This window comes from Miscanthus floridulus, chromosome 1 (assembly GCF_019320115.1).
Source record: "Miscanthus floridulus cultivar M001 chromosome 1, ASM1932011v1, whole genome shotgun sequence".
Lineage (NCBI taxonomy): Eukaryota > Viridiplantae > Streptophyta > Magnoliopsida > Poales > Poaceae > Miscanthus > Miscanthus floridulus.
The window spans coordinates 134,026,915-134,047,056 of NC_089580.1; the positions used below are offsets into that span (position 1 = coordinate 134,026,915).

The following is a 20,142-nucleotide window of genomic DNA, read 5'->3' on the forward strand; positions in this document are numbered from 1 at the left end:
CGCCTACATTATAACAATAACTATTTGATGATGTCAATCTTTTTATGAACTTAGTTGCTTGATTTATAACAAAACTACAACTATATTGTTTTAACTGATGTATTTTTTATAAAAAAGATATGAAAATCGATACCAATTTGCTAGTTAATTAAGAATTGTCCTCTAGAGTGATCGCCGGTACTGTAATAGGAATCAGGTCGTCGTGCTTGTAAAATGATGTCAACAGATGTAAACATTATATATGATGAAGTAAAGAATAACATCCTTTTTGGAAAATAAAGAAGAGTGGATGGCTTGTTGATTTTTTTTTTTTGATATTTTAGAGAAACCACGTGACACCGTACTTCCCAACGTGAGTTGTTTGGTGGTGATTTGACCATACGTGGTATAACATGCATTAGAAGACAAAGATCAAGATACGCGTATGTCATATCCTTTTGTTAGGAGTTTGATCAAAGTCTGAATATAATCATGGAAGATCAACATGGCTGATTTGGCTTATAAAAAAACATGGCTGATTTGGCTCAAGGATTTTATCTACTCCATATACACGGTACTGCTAGCGACCATGACCTCCGGACGGCCGGGACGCCCACGCCTGCAATTCGTTTCATGTGCCATTTCGCGCATCCACGCGGGACCCAAGCTGCCTGGAGGCACCGTCCGAGAGCAGCCTCAAGCCACTGCTGACCACTGCTGCAGAGGTGTGGTCTGCCTGCCACCACTAATGGCCGTGGAGGCGAGAAACACCACCAGAAATCTGATCCATACTGACCAATGGAGATATCCTACACTCGCCCGATCTACTTTTGAAACATTTAGATAAAACACTTACAACATACAAAAGAAGACAAATGAAACACTTGAAACATGTTTATGAAACACCTGGAAAACACTTGAAAACCATTGCAAAAAAACACAATATCCTGATAAAACACTTGCAACATATATATGTGTGAAAACGTATTCAACATCTAGATAAATACACTTTGCATCAATACGTCCGAAAACACATCTTCTTGTTGCTTGAGAGAATGGAGGCTCGTCGGGATGTGGAGTTCGCCGGAGGCCCGGCGGCACTTGTAGGCAGCGGCTCGGCTGCGCTTGTAGGAGGGGGCCGCCAGCGACAGCTACGCAATGTGGCAGGGAGGCATCGGCCGCGTGTCGCGCCTAGTAGGGCCAGTAGCCGAGCACCAGGACTCACAGGCGGCTACGTGCCGCGCCTGGTAGGGCCGACAGCCGCGCGCCGAGACTGGGAGAGGGTAGCCGTGAGCCGCGCCTGGTAGGGCTGGCCATCGAGCGCCGCGTGCGGGAGTAATTTTTTTAGAAACAGGCGAGTGGATCATGGAGAGGGTCGTTGGGCGCGCGGCGCGTGCGGGAGTGAGCGGAGCGAGGCATCCGGACGGACGGACGTCTTAATTGTATCATTATCGATACTGGAAAGACTAGTCGCCCTATATAAATACAAAGGGCGACGGTCGATCCATCACACAACCGTCAAAATCAATCCACCTTACTTTTTATTATCTACCTCAAGTTCTTGAGAGGCATTCGTGCGTCTCCCTGACGGGTCTTCCTGGGAGGCGTTCGTGGGTTTATTGGGCGAAGAATAAGCGTCAAATCGGCCTCGACCTGCTGGTCGGCTTCGCCGTTGCGACCTCCCTCCGCTGGATACTATGCTGTGTGCGATCTCTGGACGATCTCACTCCTACCGATGTGTAACCCTATGAGCATCTCCACCAAATTGAGAATCATTTTTCCCTAAAATACTAGTATAGGAGATTGAGAAAACAAAACTAAAGGTACAGGAGATGTTCTGCAATAGACCGACAAAATAGTCATCCCCTTCCCATCTACTGTCACATGGGACCCACAGGTTGGTGGCTCTCGGTCTTTCCTCTTCCTTTGTTGTAGACGAGCGGACCGGCGTGGCGACGCAGCTAGCCCGCGTGCCCGTGTGCGGCGGCGGCACCAAGCCCCGCCAGCCCGTGCGCTGCGACCCGCGCTCCTAGCGCGACGGCGGCACGGGCATCCCGGCGGACGAGCGTGACGATGCTTCCACCCTAGGACCCATGCGTCAGGGTCAGGATGAGGGGGAAAAGGGATTAACAAAAATTTGTGCCAGATCCCCTCTATTTAAGAGATTAAGGAAAGTTTTTGAGGTACTGAGAAAAATATAGGAAAAGTGGTTTGAGAAAAGAGACCCATCTCATTCTCTTGTATCACAGTTTATAGAAAAAGAGGATTATTTTTGTCGGTGGAGATGGGAAACCACGTGACACCTTCGCAACGTGAGCTGTTTGGTGGTGGGACCCAGTTCTCGTTTTATTAGCGCAGATTCTTCGTACAAACGCGGAAATGCAGGTGAGAAGCAGCCTAAGTTATCTAATCTCAATCTCACAAAAAAAAGTTATCTAATCTCAACGGAACCACGTCTACTTGCCGGGCCAGGACATTTATTAAGACAGCCTTGAGCTCGGCGTGCGCCAGCGTCCTGACGACGTGCTTGCACAGATAGAGGAAGACAGGGGAGAGGCGATGAGGGTGGCGGTGGCAGGCGGCGGTGTTGCCGGGCTGGCGGCGGCGCATGAGCTGGCGAGGAGCGGCGGCACGCTGGTGACTGTACGAGAAGGAGGACCGTCTCGGCGGGTATGATGACAGGACCATGGACATCGATGACGGCAGCACCGGTCCTGTCCACATCGACCTCAGCCTCATGGTCTTCAACCGGGTGCGAACATCCATGCATGTCTTAAATTTACAAACTTCACCTAACCCGCACTAGGCGTCAGGCCTTGATTTTCTCTTTGTGATTTTTCTCAGAAAACTATTTGCACTTGCTTTAGAACCTATAATTTATAGGTCGTTTTGATGCTTTTAAATATAAAAATTTTATTACATATTTAGACATATCGTATATTTAGATGCATAGTGTAGCACTCGGTTTTAGAAACAAAACCAAATACACACCATATGTGAGCTCAGAAAGTCAAATCTCACATATAGCTATAAATAAAGGTAATATCAATAAACAATGCTCAATATGTAACGTACTTAGTATATAGAATATAACTTTAGATAGCAAACAACGAAACGACAACTCCGATCTTTGGGTGAAGACTCTAATTTCACAGGGACAACTGACTGGTTGACCACAACCCTAATTCCTCCAAACTCTAACAATCTGGTACACATTCGGGATTTTTATCCAAATAATTAAAAAATAAAGCAAGCGTAGGTACATATCGTACTCAACAAATATAACATGGGGTTCATGAGGCTTAAAAGGCTGACACTGGTTTACTACGATTAGCTTTTAATTGTCATAATTTTAGCATAGGAGTAACAACAAGTTTTATCACAAGCCCATATAAATACATGATCAGGTAAACATGAATAATGAATAGCATAAACAGTAATCATTAGTGAGCATCTTCATCATCAGTATCATCAGTGTTCATTATCTATTCCGTAAATATTTCAAGGTCGCTCGTGACTGTGAGCACAGCTGATATACCAGTTTTACACTCTGCAGAGGTTGTACACTTTCACTGTGAGTCGTGATTTACCCTTTCGCCCGAGGTGATCAGCCTCTTGACCCACTACCAAGAAAGGTCGGCAGGGTTCACTATAAAGCTTTTTAAATGTTCGTCTAACAAGTTAGGGCCATTAGATTCACTCGACAAACAGATGTAGAGCCCCCTTCCAGATAGCACAATGACACGTAGCCTATACACAAGGGGACAGAGGCCGCACTATACCCGATTCGTCAAGCCATTCTTACGCCAATAAAGGTAACCACTAACAAGCTAGAAAAGATCCTCATACTGAGTTAAAGCTAGAGCCATATAGCCCTTATAGCTGTACTGTAAGTCCTAGATGATCACTTACAGATAAGTCCTTAGGGAGAGAAATCTAGAACACCATAAAAATAGCCCAATGCTCTAGCCCCCTGATTCCATGTTGCTAAAAAGCATCTTTTAGTGTTTATTGCATATACCATTAGTCAAATTATAAGATCATGGTTGTAGTTGAGCACTAGCATCATACTATCCAATACAATACCCCATAGGTATCAAGACACAAGGTACAAAGTACTATGAAATCCTTAGTGGTAGTCGAGGTAGATACATGTAGTATGAATTAAATGATTAAAGGTGTATAGGACAACAAGGAAGATCCATTTGCTATACTTGCCTTAAACTTAGATCCTTCTGCTATTGAATTGTAACCTGCAAAGGACTTCTTCTGCATCACCAACTTCTTTTATATCACCAACGCAAAGCTTACCGACTAGACATGATCATAAAGCACCACATAAGCATCCATGCAATCATACACGAAGTAAACAATCGATCTAAATTAGAATAATACACCAAACATAATAAACAATAGGTAAAAAGGTTTTAAAGATGTTCTACACGTTACTACGAACACACAGACACGGAAAGCACTCTAATCAGAGCTATAGCGAAGAAGATACATCTACCGATAGATTTGCTTTATACGTGGAAAAGAAAAATATAGGCTTCATTTATTTTAACTATATAAATTCATATATATAAAAGATATTTTATAAATAGTATAAATCGAATTAAGTTAATTTTAGATTTGAATTATAAAACTAAAGTAAAACAAATCATATTTTATTTATAAAGTCTAGTTACATAATTATTAATCAAGATATGATTTAAACCATAAAATTTCAGAAATAGTAATATGATAAACACTGTTACTAATACGTAGATCTCATTGTAATGTGTTGGGTTCATAAACCCGGGGTCCCTCATGGACCGGCTTCCCAGCAAAGGCTCGACCCAGCAGACGACGTTGCCAACGACGCGCAATTCCTGGGTCAGCCCAAAAACCTAACAACAGGACAGAAGGATGAACCAGCCTCTGACCAGAAGACCTGGCTAAGGAGGAACGACGCCCGCTTCCGACTATGGCCCGCCTCTCCGATTGGAAGGCCTCGCTTCTGACTCCGGCCCGCCTCTCCGACCGGATGGCTTGGCCGAGAATAAACAACGCTCGCTTTCGACTCCGACCAGCGTCACCGACCGGGATGCACGGAACCTCTACTTACGGCTCTTCTTCGACTGGCACAGTCGGAGCTGACTGGGACCAACCGATCGAGGACGTCTGCTCAGTAAGGACCCAGGAAACGGGCAGAGCAAGTAAAGCAGGACGCATAAAGTCAACCACAATACCAAGGACCATACCCTGTTCACCTATAAGATAGTACCGACATGATATGTCAGAAGGGTGCCCTATAACCTTCCAGACATGTCAGAACCCAAGCAGTGTTGTGGGCGCTGATATTTTCCCTAAAGTGTTATGGGCGCCCTCAAACTCCGATACCAGGCGAACACAGTAAAACCCCCTATGTGCCTCTAGGCATCAACAGTATGGCAGGCATCGACATCTGCCACACCGGAAGAGGACGACACAACCTCCCACATGCATTTGACATCAACAATATTTTTGGCATCTACAATCGTCTTATACCCGACGGCGTGGGTAACAAGACTTAGTAGCATATGTACTCTCTCTCTTGTAAGGCCGTCCCCTTCATCTATAAAAGAGGACGCGCCCTCTCCCAATAGGGGAGATCGATTCAACACACAACAATAGAACCACTAGGTTCAAACCTCAAGCACACGCTTGAATATTCAGTGCACGCAGGAGCTCTCGTCACTCTCGACCCTTTAGACCAGAGTTCGACCAGGCCTCTTGTACCCCTCGTCTTTCTCCCTTCTGTTTGTAACCCTACAACAAACTTTGAGCACCTAGGCTCAGGAATAAAGTCACCAACCGACTCAAACTGGACGTAGGGCATGTTGCCTGAACCAGTATAAACCATGTGTCATTGAGTGCTAGGCCACATCTGATCACAACGTACGATAAAACTATAAATATTTATGTGTTGGTCACTTTCTGCACCAACAGTTGGTGCTGTCCTTGGGGAAGACGTTGTACGTTCACGCTTTTGGTTATCAGATGACCCACTTTTCTGCCACCTTCACCATGGCGGGCTCAAGCGATACGACTCGCTTTGGCTCATTGGAGTTTTCCGCACTCCCACCAGTTGGGATGTGGGTTCCACCTGTCTTCGAGCCATCCTAGACCTTCCTCTTTGGAAGCCTAGTCTTCATCGCTGACCGGCTCGGCGCGCTCCACCTCCACGAGGAGGCACCCATCCCGGCGCTCGTCGGAGGGGCACCCTCAATCGGCTCTGGGACACCCGATGACTTCAAACGATGAGGCGCCTACGCTTCATTCCGAGCAAACACTCAGCTCAAACCCTGCTATGAGTAATGTACATGTTGTTATTTACTCGCTATTTACTATCTTCCATCTAGTATCTAGAGGGACCATGTTGTTCACACCGCAACCACCGTACGACTGGTTCCCCTATTGCCTCATGTCCCCCGTGGACGCATGCGCTCGGGGGCTCCGATGGACGCTGGCGCCGCCCCCTCTCACATCTGAATTCATGGGAATGGTGAGCTATGCTCCCACCACTTTCCATGAGCTCCTGGATGACGAGGTTTAGAGCAATGGCTCCAGCACCGGTGATGTGGCACCTAGCCACCATCCGTCCTAAGAGTGCGCTATGGCGGATGCCTCGGGACAGCCACTAGTGGTAGCGGAGTCCTTGTAGACTAACACCCCTCTAGACCCTCGTGCGGTGGCCCTCATGCTTGCACAAGAGCACAGCGAGGAGCTACGACATCGGTGGTAGAACCAACCGCCACCTACGTCGGCGCGCTTGGCACACCATGCTGTGCTTCGTGCACGTAACCCGACGAGCGACATCTGGGGTCACGCCCGCCAGGTCCAGCGCAACATCATGGATGGGGGGAATGATCCCCCATAGTTCGCTCGGGCTGGCCAGAACATCGCCACCATGGCAATGCTTCTGCGTGGCCTTCCCGGGCCGAACAACCCTCGGGAACAGGCGATCCACCGGAGCCTTCGGGTACTGATGGAAACCATGGCCGTTCAATAGGTAGAGAGCTCCACATTGTGACACCAACTCACGGCCTCTCTCCCCACTAGGGGAGTGGGGATGCACCAGACGAATCGCTCCATCCGCTCACCGCTACAGCCGTCAAGCATGGCATAGGAGGCCGCAGCTGTGCCTCAACCTGACCTAGCCCTCGCTCCGCACTAGCCGCCTATGTGCGAGCGGCTCGAGCCATACTAAGACGCTCACAACATCATCAGCAACTGGCGTTGGGTCCAGCATGACGATGACGTCCATCAGGCGGCCATGAGGGCAGGCGACATAGACCTAGGCTGGACCATCATAGGGAGCGGTGAAACGCACCCCAGGCGTGGTCGCCGACCAGACGACCAGAGTCCTAGCCCTAGTGGCCTGGGACCATGGGCCTTTGGCCGATGCACTAGAGAGCACCATTCCCATAGCGCTTTCGACCGCCTACCATCATCGCCAAGTATACCGAGGAGATGAACCCTGGTATCTGGCTTGAAGACTTCCGGCTCGCCTGCTAAGCCAGTGGAGTACATGATGACCACTTCATCATTCAGTACCTCCCTATCTATGTGAGGGAACATGTTCGAGCATGGCTTGAATTCCTCCCCCATGACAGCATCCGCGATGGGATGGACCTCAAGAGGGTCTTCGTTGGGAACTTCCAAGGGACGTATGTCCACCCTAGGAACTCCTAGGACCTCAAGAGCTGCTAGCAGGAGCCTAGTGAGCCCCTATGGGATTACATCCGCAGGTTCTCCAAAAGATGCAACTCTCTCCTTGATGTCATCGATGCGGACGTCATCAACGCATTCCTCTCTGGGAGAACCTATGAGTCCCTGATCCACAAGCTTGGCTGCCTAGAGCCCCGAAGCACCCATGACCTACTCGATGTCGCCATGAACCACGCCTTCGGTGAGGAGGCGATCGAAGCGGTCTTCAATGGAGGCCAGGACAAAGGCAAGGCAAAGCGCGAGGATCAGGACGAGGGCCCCTCCACGTAGAGGGGCAAAAAGAACAAGAAAGATCGGCGCTGACCGGCCAACTCTGTGTTGGTCGCCATGGCTGATCGCATGGGCAAGCAGCCCCAGCAGGGCCTCCCTGACCACTTTGATGAGCTCATGGAGAGCTTGTGCACCAACCACGTCTACCCCGTCAAATATCTCTACAAGGACTACGAGCTCCTCAAGCGCTTTCTGCGATAGGTCGGTAGGCCAAAGGAAGGAAAGGGCAAGGAGGTAGCAGCCAAGAAAGGGGGCATGGCGGACAAGGATCCGGATGACTGAAGGTCCCTATACGGCGACCAAGGTGATCTGACCGGGCGCCTACCGACTGAAGGACGACAACGGCGATGTTCTCACCAACACTTGGAACATCAAACAGTTACGTCGTTTCTTCCCTTAAAAATTCGGTCTTATCATCTTTTCACTTAACGTTTGCTCCTATAGAGCACCCTGACCCAAACACTTTTGGCCCGGGTTGCTTGGGGGCTCCACGAGGGTGCGATACCACCTCTTTTTTACTATCATATGATAAATATATTTTTTTCTAAATAAAAGGGTAGTCCATTCCTTTAATTACCTTACGTAACTTTGCTTTAAATATTCCAACCAATCGCACCCTGCCTCTACCTATGGTTACGAGCAGTTGAGCCTCACGGGCCATGCCCGGGCTCTTAAGGTTGCAGCCTACAGGACGAATAGGCAGGTGTGAAAAAGAAAAAAGAAAAAACAAAATTATGCTAAGGTAAAAATAAGGAACGGATAGGACAAGCTTCCCCGAACAAAGTGATTCCATCACAAAAACAAAACTGATTGTATTCATTAATACACAAAACGTTTACACAAGGGGCTCCCCCATGACATTATCTTTTACATTCGCTAAGGATTTGTACTCTAAAAACTTCTACTGCGGCTCCCCATCATCATCGGCTACCGGCTTGACCAGCGAGGGTAGGGGCTACTCATCCTCCTATTGGGCAACGTTTGGCTCGGTCAGAGGCAAGGCGACATGCACTTCTGACCCAAGCTCCACTCCATCCATAGGCTGGGCGACATCCTCCTAGCGCGCGCCTTCGGCCGCGTTCACACGGCGGGCATCCATCACCCACTACGTGAAGACTTGCTCGGCCACCAACTGTGCGTGTGGCAGCAAGCTCTCCCCAAGCGAGTGGATGTCCTCCGCGCTCCAGTCGTCGGCATACCCACCGCAGATGGCGGCAAAGTCTAGGTTTGGATGGTGCGTCGCCACCAAGGTCAACACCCCCAATGTCCCATAGAACATCCCATTGGTGATGAGGACCCAAACCTCATCTGGAACCTCTGCCAGTTAGATGGCGTGAGCGCTTATACTTGGCATTGACCCGAAGACCTCTGAGACGACGAGCTGGGCAACATTGCGTATCTGGTCAACTTCCTCTCAAGAGCACGTTGCTCTTCAAGGGACTTAGCCAGCGCCTCTGCATTCTGGCCAATGATCGCCTTGGCCGTCTCCAAGTCCCGCTCCAACGACTCCACCTTTTCGCCTGGCTCTGGAAGAAGGACGACAAGCTTAGAAGTAGGCTAAAGGAAAAAACCAAGACACCAAAAGAAGAGAGGGTACGTACCGAGGTGGGTGTTCTCGAGGATGGAGAGTCCCTCCTCCTACCGATTCACCTGGTTGCACAACCGAGAGTTCAACTCCTCAGTCCCAAGCACCCTGGCCCGTAGTGTGAGCACTTCCTGGTCGGCCTCCGACCGGGCCTTCCACTCCAACTCTAGGGCCTTCCGCTCTGTCTCCAGGGTCTCCAGGGACTTTGGAGTGCCACCTATTCCAGACTTAACCTGTTCCAGGGCTTCCTCTAGCTTCACCCTGGTTTGGGCGAGATCAGACTCTATCGCAAGTCCTCTCCCCCCAAGCACATCCTAGCGCTGACACTCCTACTCATCCTGAAGGATTAATCAAACCTTCCTTGGGTCCTTGGGGCAGGGCCACACCAGGTCGGTGGCCCCCAGCCCGCTGGAAGGCCCAGCTGACGATCGGACCACCACTAGCTCCTGCGATGACGCCGGTGGCTCCACCTCATCACCTGCTTCGCCATCGGAGGGGATGTCCACCACCTTGATTTCATGGGCCATCAGCAGATGTTCTAGCTCTGGCCCGACCGCATCTGCCCCCGGCACCTCCAGCTCTGACCGGGAGGGTGAGCCATGTGGCCCTCCACCCGGTGAGGCAGGGAGCATGGTCTCTCTCTCCTCTTCCACCGTAACCGGTGGGGGAGGGGCCGCAAGGGTCACCTCCGCTGTAGCCTCCACCGCCATTAGGATCGGCACCATCGCCTCCATCACCGCTACTGTACTTATGACCAGTTGTGAAGGCACCACCCCTAGAGGGGAAGGACACGCCGCCGCCACCCTGCTCTCCCCACCACTCATCATGGTGTGCTACAAGGTGGGCCTCCACTCCTCCCATATGGAAGTTGGGGCGATGCTCAGTCCCATCAGCATCTAGTCGTTGTTGAAAAGAACAGGTTAGTCACACTCCAAAAACTCAACTATGAGATCAAAAAGGAATAGAGAATACATACCAAGACACAAGTGGCTGGGCTCTAAAGCCCCAACCCACCAATAGCAGGCCCGCCGAATGGGAAGCTCCTGTAGGATGCGACCTGCGCCCCCTCACTTTGACTGGGGGGGAGTCGATCCGCCCGGCTGCCGCTCGGCCCATGAATCACCGCCACCTCTGGCTCGGGGGGCACCGACAAAAGTAGCTGGCGGGGCATCCTCCCATTGTGGGTCACGCGCTGGCACCAACCCTAATGACACACGGGTGCAAGCCCACTCCTCTGCCTGGCCTGCCTAGCCGTGCCCGCAGCGGGCAGGGACAAAGCCAGCAATGCCTCCAAAGAGCACGCCGACCGCGTCCACTTCGCCTCCCGCTCGTCGATAGCATCTGACCTCAAGGCACACTTTCTTGATGTGGGAGCGTCGCCATGCCTCTCTACGTCTCGCCCACCGCCAGCAGACACGGTCGTAGGTTCGTGATGCACCACCAAAGTCGCGCTAGTGTCCTGGCCTTCCTCCTCCTCGAAGGAGATCATGTCATCACCTATTTTCCATGGCTCGCACATGCTGGGTGATCTCTATCTCCTTCTCATGCTTCCACTGAGCCTTCTCAGATTTCTTCTTCCTCCTCTCAACCGCCGCCTCCTTTAGGGCGGCCGGCTAGGCCACGCCCTCTGGCCCCTTTAGAAGATGTGGCTGGGACTTGTAAACTCTGAGTCCCTATGAAATGGACAACACGAAGTCAAGAATACAGGGGACAAGATTGAAAGGAACACAAAATAAGGAAAGGAGAACATACCAGTTTGGACAACTTCGAAGCATTGAGAGCTCTGGGCTTCTCGTTGACGGTCTATTTGGCCTTCAGTTGCAGCACCTGGTCAAGTTGGCTCTAGACTTCATCGCTTGCCAACTCCTCCAGCGACACACGGTTAGTGTCCATCGGGCCATTATACATCCACATTGGCCACGTCCTCTCCGCCAGTGGAGCAACCCAATGGCGAAAGAAGGTGTGGAACACCCGCACCCTATCGAGGCCCTACTTCACCAGCTTCTCAAGCTCCTCCCTGATGATCTCTGGCTTCTTCTTCTCTCGGCAGGAGGGGCCCCACGACCAACTATCACGCCTCTCCAGCCTTCTATCGGTGAACGATGGGAATGGCACCTCCACTGGGTTCCAGATGTAGAACCACTCCCCATGCCACCCCTAGTTGGAGTCGCAGGGGGTGTACATGAGGTAGGCGCCCAATGCACTCGACTTCTTCTATAGCGCAAAGCCCCCCACCGACACGACTCTAGGCGGGTGCCCCTCTGACAAGGCTCGTTCGAAGAAGAGCCGCCAGAACAGGTCCACGTGTGGCTCCATCCCAAGGAAGGCCTCATAGACGGTGATGAAGCCGGTGATGTGCAGCACCCCAGTCGGGTTGAGGTGCTGTTGCTCTAGGCCCCACTCATTGAGAAGCCTGCATAGGAACTAGTGCACGGGGTATCCTAGCCTGTGCTCGTGGAAGGCGAGGAAGGAGACGACCTCACTGGCCTGAGGCTACGAAAAAGCTTCCCCCTCTAGAGCCCTCCAGTATGCCACCTCCTTCGGCAGCAGCACCCCCATCTTGGCAAAGGCGGCCAACATCGACTTAGTCACGATGGATGACCTCCAGCTCGACATTGCGCTCCAAATTCATGAATGGATCTATGAGTTCCTCCTCTCCCTCGCTCTCCCCTTTTTCTCCTAGAAATCGTCGTGGCACGAACACTCTTAGCAAAAAGGAAGAAGGAGGAGAAGCGACACATGGGGAATAGGTGAAGGAACGAATGAAAGCCCTCTGCCTTCCCCTATTTAAAAAGGGGGTGCAGCAGTTGGGAGAGGCATAGAAGTGGGGAAAGGCGCAGCGATTGGGGAAAGATGAAACGACGGGGGCAAAAAACACTCTCCCTTCCTCCATTCAATACGGATGGGATATGATAGGATGTGCCCCGACTGATGGGATGCACCCTGCCCGACGGAGTGGCACCTGGTCCGACGGGACGTGGCCTGGGTATGGCCCACCACTACCATACGCCAGGTGCAAGACACAAGGCGCAACTACATGTAGGCGACCCTCCACCTTCCCAGGCGGGACTTGGAAAGGCCCAAACTATGGGATCTTCACCCAGGAGAGACCAATGGGCTTCTTGAGTCGATCGGACGGCTTAGGCAAACGATGAGAGATAGGTAAGGAGCAGAGGGACGTGCCATGTGGGCCATGACGACTCCATCATGAATGACTAGCGTGGATCCTGGTCGGACATTTCTGATTGGAGCTCCTCAAACCCCGTCACTCGAATCATCAAGGTAACATTACCGACCCCCACTATTTCTTTATATGATCATTCATTCATCTACTGTCATTCATACATTCGTGCAACACATTCACACATTCATCTATGCACGCATTCATTCATTCCATACATCTGGAGCATTGCATATGCAGTTAAATGCATCACAACGCTCTGTGTTGCGTCATGAAGCGGTAGTTGCCTCATTCAACATGAGCAACGACCAACTAGGGTTCGAAGGCCGGCCCACGAAGGGCTTGAGGCCACCTCACATCAAACAGAGCCAGGGGAGAAAACGTAGATGAGCCCCAAGTGGCCCTTGCCTAGTCTGCCCCGAAGCAGACAGGGTCATCTCAACCTTCTCATTCGATCTTAACCTCGAGCCATGCCCACAGAATCTCCATCGAGGGGAGGCCAGCAGGCCACTCGAGTCGGTCTCCAGAACAACCCAGGCATCTACCGGGACACGGGTTAAGGAGCAGTGGAGCCACATGAGGGCTATGTCGACCCTGTCATGAATGATGAAACCGGACTTCACTCGAACGTGCCCATTAGCAAGCTCACTAAGCATGTCACTCGAGCCATCGAGGCAAGCAACGTTAGCTTAGCCCCTCCGATTGCGAGAAACCACGGACGGGGTAACGCACGAAACTCAACCGACCCCTCCGGTTGTGAGAAACCACAAATGGGGCTCAGGGCTCAAGATGCCCAATGCCTTGGCTGCGCTTGGGTCCACGACTCTGACTCGCACGATCCCATGGTGCGCCTGATGCCTGGATCCACGACTTTGACTCGCTTGATCCCTCGGCACGCCCGACGCCTGGATCTACGACTCTGATTCACCCGATCCCTCGGCAGCATGCCTAGGTCCACGAGTCTATCTCACCCGATCCCTCGACTATCCGTCAGCCACGCCCAATGCCTCAGCTGCGCCTGGTTCCGCGACTCTGACTCGCCTGATCCCACGGCACGCCCAATGCTTGATCTACGACTCTGACTCGCCCGGTCCCTCGGCGTGCCCGACACCTGAATCCACAAGTCCGTCTAATCCGATCCCTTAGCACGCCCGACGCCTTGGTTAGCGACACCGACTCGCCCGATCCCTGAATTCGTGACTCTGACTCACCCGAACCCTCGGCACGCCCGACACCCCAGTAGACGAAACTCCATCTTGCCCAGTCCCTCAGCCACGACCGAACGCCAGGGACCACGCTCCTAGAAATGATGGGTTGGAAACTCGAAAAGGGAGGCTACGCCCACCAAAGTGCAGACACTCATGCCCGCTGATAAAACCCCCTAGGCAATTCTGCCCAAATTGCCCGGGGCTCGGGGGCTACACCCGTGGGTGCGCTCGCGCGCATACGCTGATGAAACAAAAAATTCCGCCGCTAGCAACATGACCCCCCTGACAATTCTACCTGAATCACCCAGGGGCTACACCCACGGGTGCGCTCACGTGCACCCGCTGTCAAGACAAAAAAATCCCCCAGACGATTCTACTCGAATCGCCCAGGGGCTCGGGGGGCTCCTGTCGGGTTCATAAACCCAGGGTCTCTCTTGGATCGGCTTCCCAGCAAAGGCTTGGCCCAGTAGACGATGTTGCGAATGATGCGCAACTCCTGGGCCGGCCCAAAAACCTAACAACAGGATAGAAGGGCGAACCAGCCTCTGACCAGAAGGCGTAGCCAAGGAGGAACGACGCCCGCTTCTGACTCTGGCTCGCCTCTCTAACCGGAAGGCCTTGCTTCTGACTCTAGCCCGCCTCTCCGACCAGAAGGCCTGGCCGAGGAGGAACAACGCTCGCTTCCAACTCCAACCAGCGTCTCTGATCGGGATGCACCAAACCTATGCTTACAACTCTTCTCTGACTGGCGCAGTCGGAGCCGACTGGGACCAACCGACCAGGGACGGCTGCTCGGTAAGGACCTAGGGAAGGGGCAGAGTAAGTAAAGCTAAGACGCATAAACAGTATTGTGGGCGCCTACAATCATCTTGTACCCGACGGCGTGGGCAACAAGACTTAGTAGCATACGTACTCTCTCTCTTGTAAGACTGTCCCCTTCATCTATAAAAGGGGGCACGCCCTCTCCCAATAGGGGAGATCGTTTCAACACTCAACAAGAGAACCATCAGGTTCAAACCTCGAGCACACGCTTGAATATTCAGCGCACACAGGAGCTCTCATCACTCTCGGCCCTTCAGACCTGAGGCCAACCAGGCCTCTTGTACCCCCCATCTTTCTCCCTTCCGTTTGTAACCCCACAGCAAACTTCGAGCACCTGGGCTCAGGAATAAAGTCACCGACCGACTCAAACTGGACGTAGGGCACGTTGCCTGAACCAGTATAAACCCTCTGTCATTGAGTGTTAGGCCACATCTAATCACAACGTATGGTAAAACTATAGATATTTATATGTTGGCCACTTTCTGCACCGACACAATGAATCTAGCACAACTTGAACGGGTCAATTCGGAGCTAAAATATACAAGATATGAATTAAACAAGATTTTCTTTAATAAAATAATAGATTAAACCTAACCTCAAATTTTAAAAGTTGAAAACAGATCTAATAGTAGTATAAACATGTAGATTATAAAATTACGAACCTAACGCAAGTTGAATGGGCCAACTCGGAGTCAAAACGGAGAAGTTATGGCCTAAACAAGATTAGTGGCAAAACTGTAAATAGGTGAAAACGTATTTTGGATCTAAACCAAAGAAACTACGCTTTCCAAAGAAGAAGACGGATTCTGAAAATGTGCGATGGACTGCGGGTTAAGATTCAATTAATTGTAAGGGGATTTTTGCAAAAGCGCCAGCGAAGGGGTACGTTCTAATCTTAGCTCTTGATCTCTTGATGGACGGCCGAGATCGGAGAGAGGGAGATGGGGGTCGCCGGCGCAATACCTGGACGAGGGCGCCATGGCCGGACCTCGCCGGCGGCATCGGCTTCGACGTTCCCGGTCACCACAAGGCACGGGAGGACTACGGGGAGCAAGAGAAGCTCGAGGCGAGCGCGATGGAGGGCTCGGAGGGAGCTGCGACGGCACGGTGGCGACCTCGGGCACGGTTAGGCGGCTTGAAGCTCGTGGCGGCGCGGCTTAGGGCACAGGTGGCTCGGCGAAGGTGGCTGCGGCGCTGGAGGGCGGAGTTGGGAGGCGGCGGGGCTCGGCCGACTATTTATGAGCCAAGCTGCCTTAGGGCGCAAGCTACCGAGGAGGGGCATAATGGAGCCAGACATGAACATCGACAAAGAAGTCCAGGTCCGTTACAATGGTAGGAGACGAACCTGACAGGGTGGCCTCACCTGTCGGTGCAAGAGGGAGGGAGAGAACGCGTGGCGCAGGCAGCTGAGCCATGACTTGGGCCGGTTGGCTGGAAACCAGAAAGAAGAAACGCCTAGGCCGACTCGGGATCGGGCCGCTGGAAACGGGGACGGGCGACGCAGCGCTGTAGGCGCTGGGCTACGGCTTGATAGGGCTCTGGCCCAAGCGAGAGAAGGAGAGGGGAGCGGCCTTCGGACCAGAAATGAGAGAGGAGCCAGGCTGGAACAAACTGTGGGCCAGAAGGCAAGGGCTCGTTTTTTTTCCAAATTATTTTTCCTATTACTTTTTCAAGTGGGTTTTGAATTCATTTGAACCCTGAATCAAAACCAAATTTAAATATTATTTAAAATATACTTTCAATTCAAAGTAAACTGAAAAATTTTGGTAAGTTTTCAAAAATAATTTTTTTACAACTTTTTAAGTTTCATTTTCATATTTTCTTTCCTTTCATCTCAAAGCCATTTCCAAATTTATTTTCCAAACACAATTCAAACCATTTTGACTCTTGATTCAACCCACTCAATTAATAAATCAAATGCAAGGGCATGTATGCTCAAACATGTTGCTACCTTATGATGAATTTTAATTTAATGAAAAATTTTATTTTCCTATGTTTTCATGAGCACAAAAATTTAAAATTACCTTAATTTACACCTATTTCAAAAAGAGCAGATTTTAGGGTGTTACACATAGTAAAAGTTATGTGCCTAAAAAAAAGAGTCAAAATGACCTGTAATTTGGAATATACGGTGGTAGCCACTTCTACATCTAGGGGCTGACCTTCTTAGTGGACCGGCTCTGAAAAGCACTTTACAGAGACAACTTAAGGGTCCACCTCTGTATGTATGTGCCGCACAAAACAATCATAATTTTTCTATGAAGTTGGATCAAAATTATAGAGTTCGATGCCGCTATAACTTTATAGTCAATAACGTTTTTATTCAAGATTATTAAGAGGACCAAGTTATCATTTTAAGTTATCGGATTTTGAATTCAAATTTTGTTTTTTTCCAAACAACTTTAGATGTTGACATAGTCCATACTAATGTTGTAGAGCTCGCTGCGATTTACAACTTTGCTATTTGAGTTCACTTATAGGACCAAATATAACTTTAAAGTTCTTAGATTTTTAATTTTTCAAGCCACCACATATGTTGACATGGTCCATATCAAAGTTGTAACTTTGCAGTTGACAACTCTTAAATTTAAATAATTTATGTGTTCCAAATGTTCAATGAATATTTGGATCGCATAAATCACAAATAGATTTTAGAGTTCGAAATATTTCTGATTTTTTAAATAACAATTCAAGAGGCTCCCCCCTTATGAAGCCCTTAAAATACAACAAAAGAAATGGTTCTATTGCAATATGAAACAAGCATGTTGAAACCATTTCTAGAGGTGCGCTGTGCCATCGCCTCTAGAAATGGCTCATTTATAAAAAAAACTATTTCACAAAGACTTGGGAATACCGTTTCTACAAATGATTTTTTGCCTGTCTCTGAAGAAGCGTTTTTTCAGTGGGTCATCATGCACATTTTATATAGCTAGAAGGATAGTCCTCGTATTGCTACGAGATTTTCTTAGAAAAATAAAACGGTTGCATGTATAACTAGAAGTGATAGAATCTTAAAAGAACTATCCTTAAGAAGTGAAAAACGTATAGCAATTTATTATTTACAACCTTTAGCAACATTAATTCGTCATTTATTGATTGCGGTTATTTGTAACACCTAGTATCCAAAATATGCTTACAGTCGAGCTTCTCATGTGGAACGCTTACAACTTTATCCTCACTTCTTGTAATAAAATAATTAACCTAGAGATGTTATATTTGGAGCGAGCAAGATTATAAACTGTTCCCACCTGCCTAAACTTGTAACGTGGAACTAAACCAACCAATTATACGTGGGTCACCTAAACTAACCATCCCAGGCTACTAATGAGCTTATTAGAATGAAACATATGTTTTATGTGGAAAGAATGAGTAACATGAGGGGAAAAGCGGAGAACGCGTCTTTCCCATTGGCTATAAAACGTCAAGAATCACCGGATGATCGGAAAACGTCAGGAACTAACCGAGAGCTCTTTTTCTTTTTTCGAAGGAAATGAGACTTATATTAAATCTTAGTACAATACATATCTAAATTACATATGAAAAAAATCTAAAACAAAAAAAATATAATATTCTATTCATATTCTTTCATCGTATTCTTCCTCAATAGCTTTCCTCGAACGCCGGAGCGAAAGTACCATCCTTATACCGAATCCAACGACCCACCCCAAAATATTGGATATGCCGCAAGATCCAACGTTTCGAAACAAGTCCAAAATGCATCTAAATTGTTGAAATCATATCGTCGGGTACGATATATGAAGGATCGAAACGGGCGACCAGAGGGGGGGGGGGGGTGAATGGTCGCGGAAGCCAAAAATAATTTCTAACCCTTCCCCTAAACACAAAACCTGATTAAATCACGTTTTTCAAATCTGGCCAGAACTCTATGTACCTAGTAAACCTGATGTGGACGAAAATCCGTAACTCCGATCGACCTAAAAATTTGTCAGATTAAACTAGATGAAATTACGAAACTAACCCAACTGGAATCACGTCAATCGGACTTACGGATCTTGAGATAAAAATAAAACAAGCAGACTATGTCAGATACTGACGAGAATTGTAAAGAACCAATCGAGATGCACAAGATCAATCATTATAGATGAAAGATTAAATTGAGTAATTGAACTTACAAAAGTGCATCTAGCCTCCGCCCAAACATCCTCCCTCTCTTAATCGGAGAGATCAACAAAAACCTCTCACTAGAATTCAAACCCTAGGCTAGACCGGAGAGAGGAAAACTGAACCGTGGAACCCTGGGGCACGAGTACTGTTCACGGGTACTGTTCACGCGTGAATAGTAACTCGCCGAGAGTCCAAAAACGTTCAACCTTCTCAACCCTAGGTGCCACATATTTATATCTCCAAAGGGTGGCACGACCTATTTTCACGTAACCCCCTACGCTAAATAAATCCAACGTAGGGGCGTAAATTCCAATTACGTCCTCCATGGCAAATTCCGCGATGTCCGCGATCCCTCCATCTCCGCGATGTGATCCTCGCGATGTCGCCGTACGACCATCCGAAATCGTATCGCGATCGCCAGAATTTTCCATCTTCGGCCAACGCCTGCCGCACGGGCGTCCCGGTACGATGCATGGCTTTGTGGCTCAACCAGCGAACCCCGGATTTTGTGGCATAATCCGAAAACCTCCCTCGACGTCCTCCCGCCATGTAGCCAGGTACAGTAGACGTACACCGCACGATCACCTGTCCCTCGAACGCAAGCCTCGATCCGCCCTTCTCCGCCCCCGCGGTTTTTCGACACGGCATCCTATCTTCGTTCTTCACTCGTCGCCGCATGTACCTTGTCTCCACCTGTCACCTGCAACCACAACCTGCCAAGAGACACGTCACACGCACACCGTGTTGTCAATCGCTCATCACCAAGGTGCTAGCCCACTGGCATCTCAATATATGATGCAGATTCATCACCTCGAGACCTTGAAATCCACTCCGATCTGGAGTCGATGTCCTCGTAGGGGCAACACGCCCCCCTCTCCATGCAGATAAAGGCCACAAATTGGCCGCCTGCCAATGAAGTCAACGCCTGCAACGACGATCTTATCGTGGCAATCACCGAAGTCATCGCGGGACACACAATCCTGACCGGAAATCACTTGATTTCATTAGAAATTTATTTGAACTCAACCAACACCAGAAAACTATGAAAAAAGGATGAGTCCCCTCCCTCTCTTGTCTCCGGCAAACGCACCGGAGAGGAAGAAGGAGAGTGGCCCTAGGCAGAGGCAACGGCGGCGAGGAGCAAGGACAGTTTTTTTAGCGGCGGCAGGCTGTGGGGGTATTAACCCCTATACCCTTACGGCTAGGCTTGGGCCAGCCCG

At 49.6% G+C, this 20,142-nt stretch overlaps 1 pseudogene; it reads left to right on the top strand.

The window, feature by feature from the left end:
- Positions 1-2,538: 2,538 nt before the first annotated feature.
- LOC136463590 (uncharacterized) overlaps positions 2,539-20,142 on the top strand; it is a 44,277-nt pseudogene continuing 26,673 nt past the window's right edge.